This window comes from Melopsittacus undulatus, chromosome 5, assembly GCF_012275295.1.
Source record: "Melopsittacus undulatus isolate bMelUnd1 chromosome 5, bMelUnd1.mat.Z, whole genome shotgun sequence".
NCBI classification, from domain to species: domain Eukaryota; kingdom Metazoa; phylum Chordata; class Aves; order Psittaciformes; family Psittaculidae; genus Melopsittacus; species Melopsittacus undulatus.
The window spans coordinates 59,290,021-59,299,845 of NC_047531.1; the positions used below are offsets into that span (position 1 = coordinate 59,290,021).

Genomic DNA, 9,825 nt, shown 5'->3' on the forward strand with positions numbered 1-9,825 from the left:
GCAACAAACCGCGCCCTGATTGGCAGGAAGGAGAACGAAGCCGCCCTATTATTGGCTGCCAGGAGGAATAGGAAAGAGGCGCGCGAGACCCACCGGCGTTAGTGCTTTGCGCGCGCGGGGGATAGTAACGCAGTTTAAATTCGGCTCGGGCGGGAGGCGGGAGTTGCGCGTGCGCCCCCGCTTTGGGGAGGTGGCGATCAGCGGTGCGGAGGTTCATTCTAATCCGTATGCGTCTGTCCGGCTGCCCCGCGTCGCCCTGCATCGGCCGCGCAGGCTGTTTTCCTCTGCTAAGGGAAGGGACGTGAGGGCGGTTCAGGCCCGCCGTGAAGGAGAGCCCTGTACCCTGCTGTGGCGCCTCCTCCTCGGCACCTGCTTTACTTTCGTATGCTGAGGCGGCTGCCCCACGGATACCCGGGTTGTCTGCCGGGGTAACAGGACGTGCTGCTCTTGCTAGCCAAGCGCTTAGCTTCGCCTAGCGCGTTAGCTGTCCGGCTGCAGAAAAAATCCAACTGGGAAGCCGGTAGCTAAGCTGTCAGTGTAACTGATGCCGTTGTGATGACTTGCATGTTAAACAACTAATAACAAAAAAAATTGCTTCTGTAGCATCGCAAGATTTGAAAGTTGCACAGAGTTTTAAGGCTGTATGGTGTTTAAATAAGGCAGTCAAACCGGTGTTTACATAGTGCTGGCTGGGAACATACACTGCTATCAATTTTCCTGTATTTTATGATGGGAACAGTTTAGTATTTAGATCTGACTACATATCCTATGCTTTTGAGAGCTACCTTAAAGTATCAGAGATAAGAATTGAAGTGTATTTACATTTGCCTATCAATCATTGACATACAACAGGAATGTTAGTGTTTATGCCTGCTCCTCTTTATGTTTCAAAAAGTGTTTTACACTGCTGTCGACGAAAGTGATTCCTGCAGTTTAGGTTTGCTCCATCACGAAGTATGGTGGCTGACATTTCTGTTTACCTGTCCAGTGAGATGAAGGTGCTGAGGGTTATTTTTGTGGAAGGTAATTTCGAGGTAAATCAAAGACCCAGCACAAGAAGCCTGATGCTTCCAATGGAGGAATTAGTGTGGCATAACAAAGGAATTAAGGGAGACGCTTGGCTTGGCAGGTTTAGTGTACCTTGTAGTGCAAATAGCCAGCATCTGCAGTTCATTATACATTATACCTGAAAGTATTTGGTTCCTGGTGTTGCATATACTTTACCTGTTCAGTTTGTTAGACAACAAGGCTGAATGGTGGGTTGAAACATCTTCCTTCCATTGATAGAATACATGCATACACAGCAAATACTCATGTATCAGTGTGGATTGATTACTATCACTTACTTTTAAACCTGAATCAAACAAATTATGTGGTTCTGTTTATTTTTCAGGATATCTTACACGTTTTTCCTGGAACATGGGTATCATGTGACAAATGTTTTGGGAATGCTTAAAGAAAATCAAATTCATTTCCATATTTGAGGGTAATAATTTAGTGTAAATAGAGTAGATAGTATGTTTCACCTTCTTGGTGACTTTAAAATAGATCTTTCCCCCACCTTTAAGAATTTACATCTTGCTCAGATATGAAACCAGTTGCAGACTGACATGGCATTTAAATAGTTTAAACTATAAACAGGTAAAACTACCTTTCAGTTTAAACTATAAACAGGTTTTTATATAAACATACTTTAAATAGCTTAAACGTAGCTAAAAATAGTTTAAAAATTCAAAATTTGGAGTTTAAACTTCATTATTTTAAATATATATTGTGAACAATAACAGAGAAATGGGAGATTATTAATAAGGTGCATAGGTGTACAGGGAAAATACAGCAGTCCATAAATATAGTTAAGAACTCAGTTGTACAGTAAAAAGAAAGGGTATAAAATGTAGATGACTAAAGCAACATGTGTGCAGAGGAATAATAATCTACCATGAATTAAAATATGCAAGTATTGGGGACTAAATTGCTTTAAATACTCTTGAAAGTTGCTTTTACTACTATAGTAGTAAATTACTAAACTGCTTTTACTACTTTAGAAAGCAGCAGAGATTCTTCAGCTATCACACTAATGTGAAAAATAATAACCTCAATTCATAGAATTTTATCACAGAATCACAGAATGGTTTGGGTTGGAAGGGACCTTAAAGCTCATCCACTTCCAAAACCCTGCCATGGGCAGGGACACCTTCCACTAGATCAGGTTGCTCAAAGCCCCATCCAACCTGGCCTTGAAAACTGCCAAAGGGACCACAGCTTCTCTGGGCAACCTGTTCCAGTGTCCCACCACCCTCACAGTACAGAATTTCTTCCTAATGTCTAATCTGAATCTCCCCTCTATCAGTTTAAAGCAATTCTCCCTTGTCCTGTCACTACATGCCTTTGTAAAAAATCCCTCTCCAGCTTTCTTGTAGGCCTACCTTAGGTACGGGAAGATTGCTACAAGATCTCCCTGGAGCCTTCTCTTCACCAGACTGAACAACCCCATTAAGTCCATAACAAACCCTCAATACAAAATAGTCCTTTATTCCCTGATTCTACCCCTTTTGTTCTCACTCCTTGGGGACAACAGGCTTTCACCAGGCAAGAAAGTACCAAAATGTTCATGTACATAAATAGCCATTAACACTGCAACCGGCAGTTATCACCAGATAAAGTTAAACCTTAGACAATTAGCTGAGGATTTACACCTTTATTGTTTGCTTTGAAGTAAAGAAAGGTTGCATTTTGTAGCATAAGGCAGCAGTCAAAGGGGATAAGGGAGTGAGCTCCTTATGAACAACCTTGAAAGATCTTTCATTTATTTTACCAAAAAACCCTAAATCCATGAGGTGGTCCATATGCCAATATGATGATTAGTGCCTTAGAAGTTTTGCTGTGCCTTCCGTGAAGCATTCCAGTATTTAAATGTTTATTCCTAACAACAAGTTTTGGTTTTCAAAGACCAGAATACCATCCTTTACCTGAGAAACAGGTAGTCATATTTTACCTTGTCAGTAAAAATGGTGACAAAAGGAAAGTTTAGGAAAAAAGTGGAAATAGTGTTCAACTATGCCTGTTTTCAGTGACAGAAAAACTGCCATAAGCTTGCCTGAAAATATGAAATATGCTGAAGTTTGAAGCTAAAAATCCTTCCTTTTTAGGGCCCTCCCAAATGTCTGGTATTTGTTCGCTTTTCTGAGCATGAGAAAGAGATTTTCAGTTGTAGAGTCTTCTTTTTCAGGAAAACACTGAATGTCTTCTGAACTATCTCAGTTGTCTAGATTTGGCTTCCCCCAAGTTTATGATTCCTAACTTCTAATGCCACCCAGAAAAATTAGACAGGTAGTTTATGTTGTGCCACATTGAAAAAAATTAATTTTCTCTTCTTCTGTGTTCAAAAATTATCCTAAATTCCATGGAGGGTTTAGAGAAAATTAGGTGGCTTTTTAATAACTCTTTCTTATCCAGAACATCTTTTTTGGAGTATAATCCAAATAGAAATAGCAAAGAAGTAAGAAAAAAGCATGTCTTACTCCAGTGGAGCGTATCACTTCTAGAGCAATTCCCTTAGACAATATGTTTCATCTCCCAGTGGATATACTGGGGAATAGCGATGTATCAGGGGAACAGGCCAGGTAGCCTGCTGAGGGATGCTGTTGGATCTGTGTCACCCGACATGGTAAAGACAGGTGATTGCCCTTGATGTGGACACAGGGTGCCCAGTGCTGCAGGTGGTCTGCACAACTGTCCCCACAGGGGCAGGGAGCTAAGGTGTATTTAATTCTTTCTTTTAGTTTTGAAATGTCACTAGGTTATTTCAATTTAGGGACTGTAGGCTCTCCCTCCAAAGAACTGACAAAAATGTTAACTGAATGGTGGTGGTAGTCATGGTGGTTGCCAAATCCTGCTCTCCCTCCTGTCCCAGGCCACGCACCCCTGATGCTCTCCTTGTGCTGGATTGCCTAGTTGTATCACGGGATCTGCATGCTGAACCAGCAGCTGCCGCTGCACAGTTGCACGGCATGATCCAAGCGGAGTGGGGGAAGCAGGCAGGCAGGCAGGGACAGGCAGGGCTGAGCCAGACCAACTGCTTCATGACACCCCGCACCTGCATTACCCAAGGTCTGTTGGTGTGAAACCACACCCTGAGAACTGTTCTGTATTATCAGGAGATGGACCCTCACGGCAAGCCTGGCAGCAATCTGGAATGCTCAAGCCACACACCTGTTCTGGCTGCAGACAGGAGTGTAAGCAGATTGCCACCTATTCGTACATCCAGCTCTCTGAGGGACCACAGGGCACAGGCATCAGGTATTCTGTGGGACCAGGGAAACATCTAATGGATTATCCATCCAGTACAAAATGCATCCATCTAACAGATCCTGCATCAGAAAAAAACAAGGACTGCCCACAGAAATAGGAGTCCTGTCAGTGTAGCATGTCAGGCAGTCCTCTGCTTCTTTTCAGACCTGGTAAAACCTGAGTCAGCTGAAATACTGTGACTAGCTCTGGGTACTTAAAAATGCAACACATTTGGAAAGACTCCAGAGGCAAGTAACACAAATCATCAGAGGCCCAGCAAACACGGTCTGTTACCCTAGAGCAGCTGTGGAGAGGCATAGCAAATTTCAAATATGTAAGAAGTACCTATAAAAAGGAAAGGAATAAACTCCTACAGTGCAATAGCACAAGGGCTGGATTTAAGTTACATTGAAAGAGACATCAGGACTAAAATACACATAGCTACTTCCTAACAGGACAGCAAAACACTGGAACAGAGCACTTAAGGAAGATACAGAATTTCTATATTTGAGAAGTTTTACAGGTATATGGAACAAATATTAGCCTGTAAATCCCAAAGTCTTTATCTTGAAAAACCCACATAATTGGATGACTCTGCTGAGTCTGGTTTCCAGGACTTCTGTATTCTCTTCATTTTCTGCCATGGTTTACAACATTAACAATCAATTCTCCAAATTTAGAATTATATCTCTGGAGCGTTTCTCTCCGTGAGAGAAATTCAGGCCTTTTGACAAACTGTTCTGTTTCCTTCCTAATTCAATTTCACTAAGTGTAAAACTTCCCAGTCCATCCAAATCACCAAAGTATTACTTCTAGAACTCGCTGTCATCTCTAGATCAAAATTCAGTAGTTTCTGTGCCTTTCTGCTTTTGGCACCTCAGCATGTGGGAATGGCTACTCTGAGAAAACGCCTGTGTTTCACAGCCTCAACCCATTACCCCCCAAAGAGCGTCCCCTGGCACTCAATCCCTCTGCTTCCTGACAGGACTTGACCTCCCCGACCACCTGTTTCCAGTGCCTTTATTCCACCCCTCTTCATGTGCACTGAAAACAGGTGCTCGGGGAGGTCAAGCCACTGAAAACCCCTGCCGTTTTGGGGTTCCCATTTAAAATTTAAAGTTGCTATTTTCATGCATCTTTCTGATCTGTCCTCATAATTTTCACACAGTGGATTGTTTTGTAGAACTTTGATCTTTGACATATTCTCTGCCTTCCATGTTTAAGTGTGATATTAGAAAACAACCCCACCCCAGGATCCCCACCCCGCTTCCCGTCTCCAGCCGGGGAGAGGGCCTCGGGCCGCGCTGCGGGCAGCTAAGCACTGTACCCTGTTTCCGTTCCTCTCCAGGCATTGCTTCCCCCTCGGCACGTCCCCTGACCCGCTGCTGCCGAAATGTGAGTGTCAGGCACTTTCCGAACACCTGTTTCTGGCGTTTCTGTCCGCAGGCTACCTCGTCCGGGACACCGTTCAGGCGACCTCGATTTGTACTTCTGCCTCCTCCTCAGAGTCAAGCAAAAAGAGATGGACCCCGAGCTTTAAGGGAAAACATAACGTCTCTCCGTTTCCTCCGAGATGAACCCGGCAGCAGGAATGAAAAATGAATTGACCCCGACGTGATTCGAACACGCAGCCTTCTGATCTGGAGTCAGACGCGCTACCGTTGCGCCACGAGGTCCTGCTGGGCAGGTATACGCCGGGTTATAGAACTCGCCCACTATTGGCAGTCCCCGCCTTTGGAGGGACTAGCACTGGTAGCCAGATGGGGACAGAGGGGTGGGGAGCGGACAAAGACCCTCCTCACTCGCTATGGTAACGGTACGGATTAAACGCGCAATTCTGCACCGGCCACTCTCCTCCAACACGGCTTCGTTTATCTCCTTCCCGCGCCAGTACGTTAACTCCACCCGCCTGCACACCCGCTACCGGTCCCTCGCAGCAGCGACCTGTCGGCTTCGCAACACCGCCTCCTTAAACAGTCTTGTGGATACCGGTTCCCACTGCTCAGAGACCGCCCCTTCTATCACCCCCCATCCTTTGTCATTGCTCCCTAACAGGAGGGGAAATAAGGATGCACTACCAGATAAAGGATCCCTCCGTGAAAGCGTAGCAAAACAGCTCCTCGTTAGTATAGTGGTGAGTATCCCCGCCTGTCACGCGGGAGACCGGGGTTCGATTCCCCGACGGGGAGGTTGTTGTATGTTTTCCGCCCTGCTACTTGTTTTCCTGGCTGGTGCCAGCGGCAGGGCGCAGTGCGGTGGCCACCGAACAAAGGACCTGGAAACAAAAAACGCGCTGGAGCGCGGCTCTCCCCGTCGGGGAATCGAACCCTGGTGTCCCCCGTGACAGGCGGGGATACTCACCACTGTACTAACGAGGAGCCGCAGGGGGGGCCCGGGGGCATGCACAGCCGCTCCACGCGGAGTGGGGCATACGGCCAAGGCCGAAGCACCTCCTGCGCTGACGGCCGAAGGCTTTTGGCGGGCACTGCAATCCCCCTTGCCCTCCCTCCGTCCCGTTCGCTAGTCTCGGGAAGGCTCTGGCGGGTCCCGAGCGCTCGGGCGGTGTGCGTTAGCGTCAAGACGTGCATTGTGTCGTACAGGCCCGGGGAAGGAAAGGGGCTGTGCCGGTAGCTGATGACGTCCCACAGCTTGTCCCGCAGAGGGAGACGGTGGGGAGAGGGCGAAGGAAGGGGAAAGGCTCCGCCATGGCTCGTGTTTGTTGTGGTTCTCCCCGGTGGGAAGCGGCATGCTGTCCCCTCTCTCCCGCCCGCCCCACTGCGGAGCGCAGCGGGAGCGCCCGAGGGCAGGCGGCGGGCAGCAGAGCAGGAGCTCGGGTGTCTTGGCGTTTGTATTTTTGCCTGTTCACGCAATTTCTCTTTACGGGAACCCGAGAAGCCTTGGAGTCAGCAGTCCTTGGGGTGAAGAGACTCTAGCACCTGCTTCTTACCTACCTAAAAAGGGGATGAGAGAAATGGAAACCGGTGACTTTGGGATTTGAGACTAAAAGGCAGAGGACATACACTGACCATATGGCATCATACCAACTCGGTCAGCAGTAACATGGTTGTAAGTCTGTAATATTTCTTTGGGTAAAAGCACCCCAGTGTAGCTTTTTCAGACAAGCATAGCTAAAGAACAAAGAGCAATCTGTATGTAGACATCTAAATAGCCGTGACCTAGAAATAAAGCTTTTCTAAATACTGACCTGCTTGTCTAAGCACGTAAACATGTGTTTCCCAGTGGATGCAACAGGTTCAAATTTTGTCCTGACAAGTGAAAAATAATAATTAAAGTCTCATAATAATGTCGTTACTTTAGAGGTAGTGCAATGAGATGAACTGGTAGGTCTGTGATCAGGTCATAGCCTTAAACCTTGTTGTTAGGCTGGTCTAAATTTGCTGTGTGGGGTCAAGTTTTATTCAGCAGATAAGACGGTTTACTTTCAGCTGGGAAACTGGTGAATCAAACACTGCCTGTTTGCATTTTGTGACACCACTCACACTTAACTCTAGTTCAGACTTTTTTAGCAGTCCCTTCTGAATTCCTTCTGTTCCTTGATCCCTGGTGTCAGGTATCAGAGATGTGACCACTTGTGTAAGTAGTGGTGCTTGCTGCAGCCAGACCTTCCCTAGCTTCCACTATTTACCTTAGGGCTGTTTTTGCCTAAGGTTCCTGTACAGACCTCCCCTTGGGCTGTCTTCTCTTGGAACATGATTTCTGCTGTCTCCATACCATCTCTTGCAAAGTTTTGGCATTGCTAAGCACTTTGACACAACTGGAGCCAGGCTCGCAACAAGTTGTGTAGACATTTTGTGTGGTGTGTTAGGGGTTCAAACTGAGGAAAAATGGGAAAAGCTACAGAAGTGGTTTTGCCTCTTCTACATTTTATTGAGTGATCTGGAAAGCATCAGTAGGGGGAATGTGTTAAGCATAGGGCAAAATGTTGTTAGGGCAACTCTTTGCACCAGCTTTTTCCTCCTTGGTGTAGTTGCCACAATGATCCTGATGGCCTGAAAGAAATGAGAGCAGTCCTTAGAACCAGCAGTTACTGACAGGTAAGGTTTGTGAGCAGTATGTCAGGCCCTTGTCTTATTGCCAGTCTGTAAAATGACACAAGTCATTTCAACCAGTGACTGTAATTTTATATTCGGAGAGGGGTGTTAGGTGGGGGAAGAGCCTTCTATAGCTGCAGAAATTAATGCTTCTGAGTCAGTGTAAAACCACAAGCCCTAGATGAGAAACGAAGTAACTTCACTGCTATGGCTTTTAGGATGCCCCAGCCCAGAAGAGCTGCTGCAATTGAATATATTTTATTCTGATTACTCTTTATAGCTATTTCCTACACTCTTATTGCTGCCTATTCACACATATCCTACATTGTGTGCTCTGTGCCCTGTTTTCCATGTAATTTTTGTCTGTACTTTCACCCTGTGGAGTTCACAGCACAGGATTTAGTAAACCTTGTAAGTAAGAATGTATGAGTTATCAGGTGGCATATTTAATTACAGTACTTCTTTCTGGGTGAGTTTTGGTCTAACACAGTTCCTGTCCAGTGTGATGGATTTGTTGCATGGTCTGTATGACTCAGTTATCCCTTTCTGTGCTAATGTGTTATAGTCAAGCTAAACCAAAGTTTTAGAAGTTACTAGAAAAATCAATTGACATCACTTGACAGAATGAATGATCAGACATCCCATGTAAAATCAACAGCTGAAGAAATTCAAGGGAAAGGGGACTGTGACATTCCCTGTCATGGCCTGGTGGACTAGTGGGAGAAGGGACCTAAGGGGCTTTTTCTCCTATTAACATTCTTGGTATAGTTTACTAAATGCAGCCACACAGCTGGGCAGCTTCCTCTCCATGTTGCATCATGTGAACTGTTTAATAAATGGAACCTTTTAAAAACCTGTTGGAGTCTCAGGGGTTGAAAGCTTATGTCCTAAGAATTGTGAAATAAAATAGAGAAGTGCCTATGCAGAACCCCATTTCTGTTTAGGTAAAAAGCACTCTGATGGAAAAGTTGAATAATTGAATATAACCATTTCTATTCCTATATCATGGTTTAAAACCAATGGATACTCTAAGAATAAATGCCTTCTCAGAGGGAATCTACATTCTGATCACTTTTCCCTTCAAAAGGGATTGCCAAGCAAATGTACGTGGAGAGATACCATGAAAAACAGGAAAATTCAAACCAGGAAAAGTGGACGCTGGCTGGTTTTAAGGAAAAATTTCACCTTTAGAATAGCAAAATCTGAGAGATGTCCTGCCTAAAATTCAGAGGACAGGACCCAATACTTAAAAGGAAGAAGACTGATCAAGTTGGTATGCAGAATACACTTCTCTTGTTTATGAGGTGTATTGGTTTTCAGTAACCCCAAAAGAGTGTTTGTGCATCAAAGCCTTTAGAGACATATTGGGACACTCCAAAACCCCAACAAGTTGTATACTAATGTAAGTATTCCTGTGTAATGCAGTTCTGGATACTAGAATGTGCCTACCATATGACTACTAGAATGGTCATTACTCTCTGGC

General features: G+C 45.2%; 3 non-coding genes across 3 annotated transcripts; 1 reads left to right on the top strand and 2 right to left on the bottom strand.

The window, feature by feature from the left end:
• Positions 1 to 5,894: 5,894 nt before the first annotated feature.
• Positions 5,895 to 5,966, bottom strand: TRNAW-CCA (transfer RNA tryptophan (anticodon CCA)). The gene has a single exon. It is a non-coding gene; the product is annotated as a tRNA-Trp (tRNA).
• A 441-nt stretch (positions 5,967 to 6,407) lies between these two features.
• TRNAD-GUC (transfer RNA aspartic acid (anticodon GUC)) lies at positions 6,408 to 6,479 on the top strand. Its single transcript has one exon. It is a non-coding gene; the product is annotated as a tRNA-Asp (tRNA).
• A 117-nt stretch (positions 6,480 to 6,596) lies between these two features.
• Positions 6,597 to 6,668, bottom strand: TRNAD-GUC (transfer RNA aspartic acid (anticodon GUC)). Its single transcript has one exon. It is a non-coding gene; the product is annotated as a tRNA-Asp (tRNA).
• Positions 6,669 to 9,825: the final 3,157 nt, after the last annotated feature.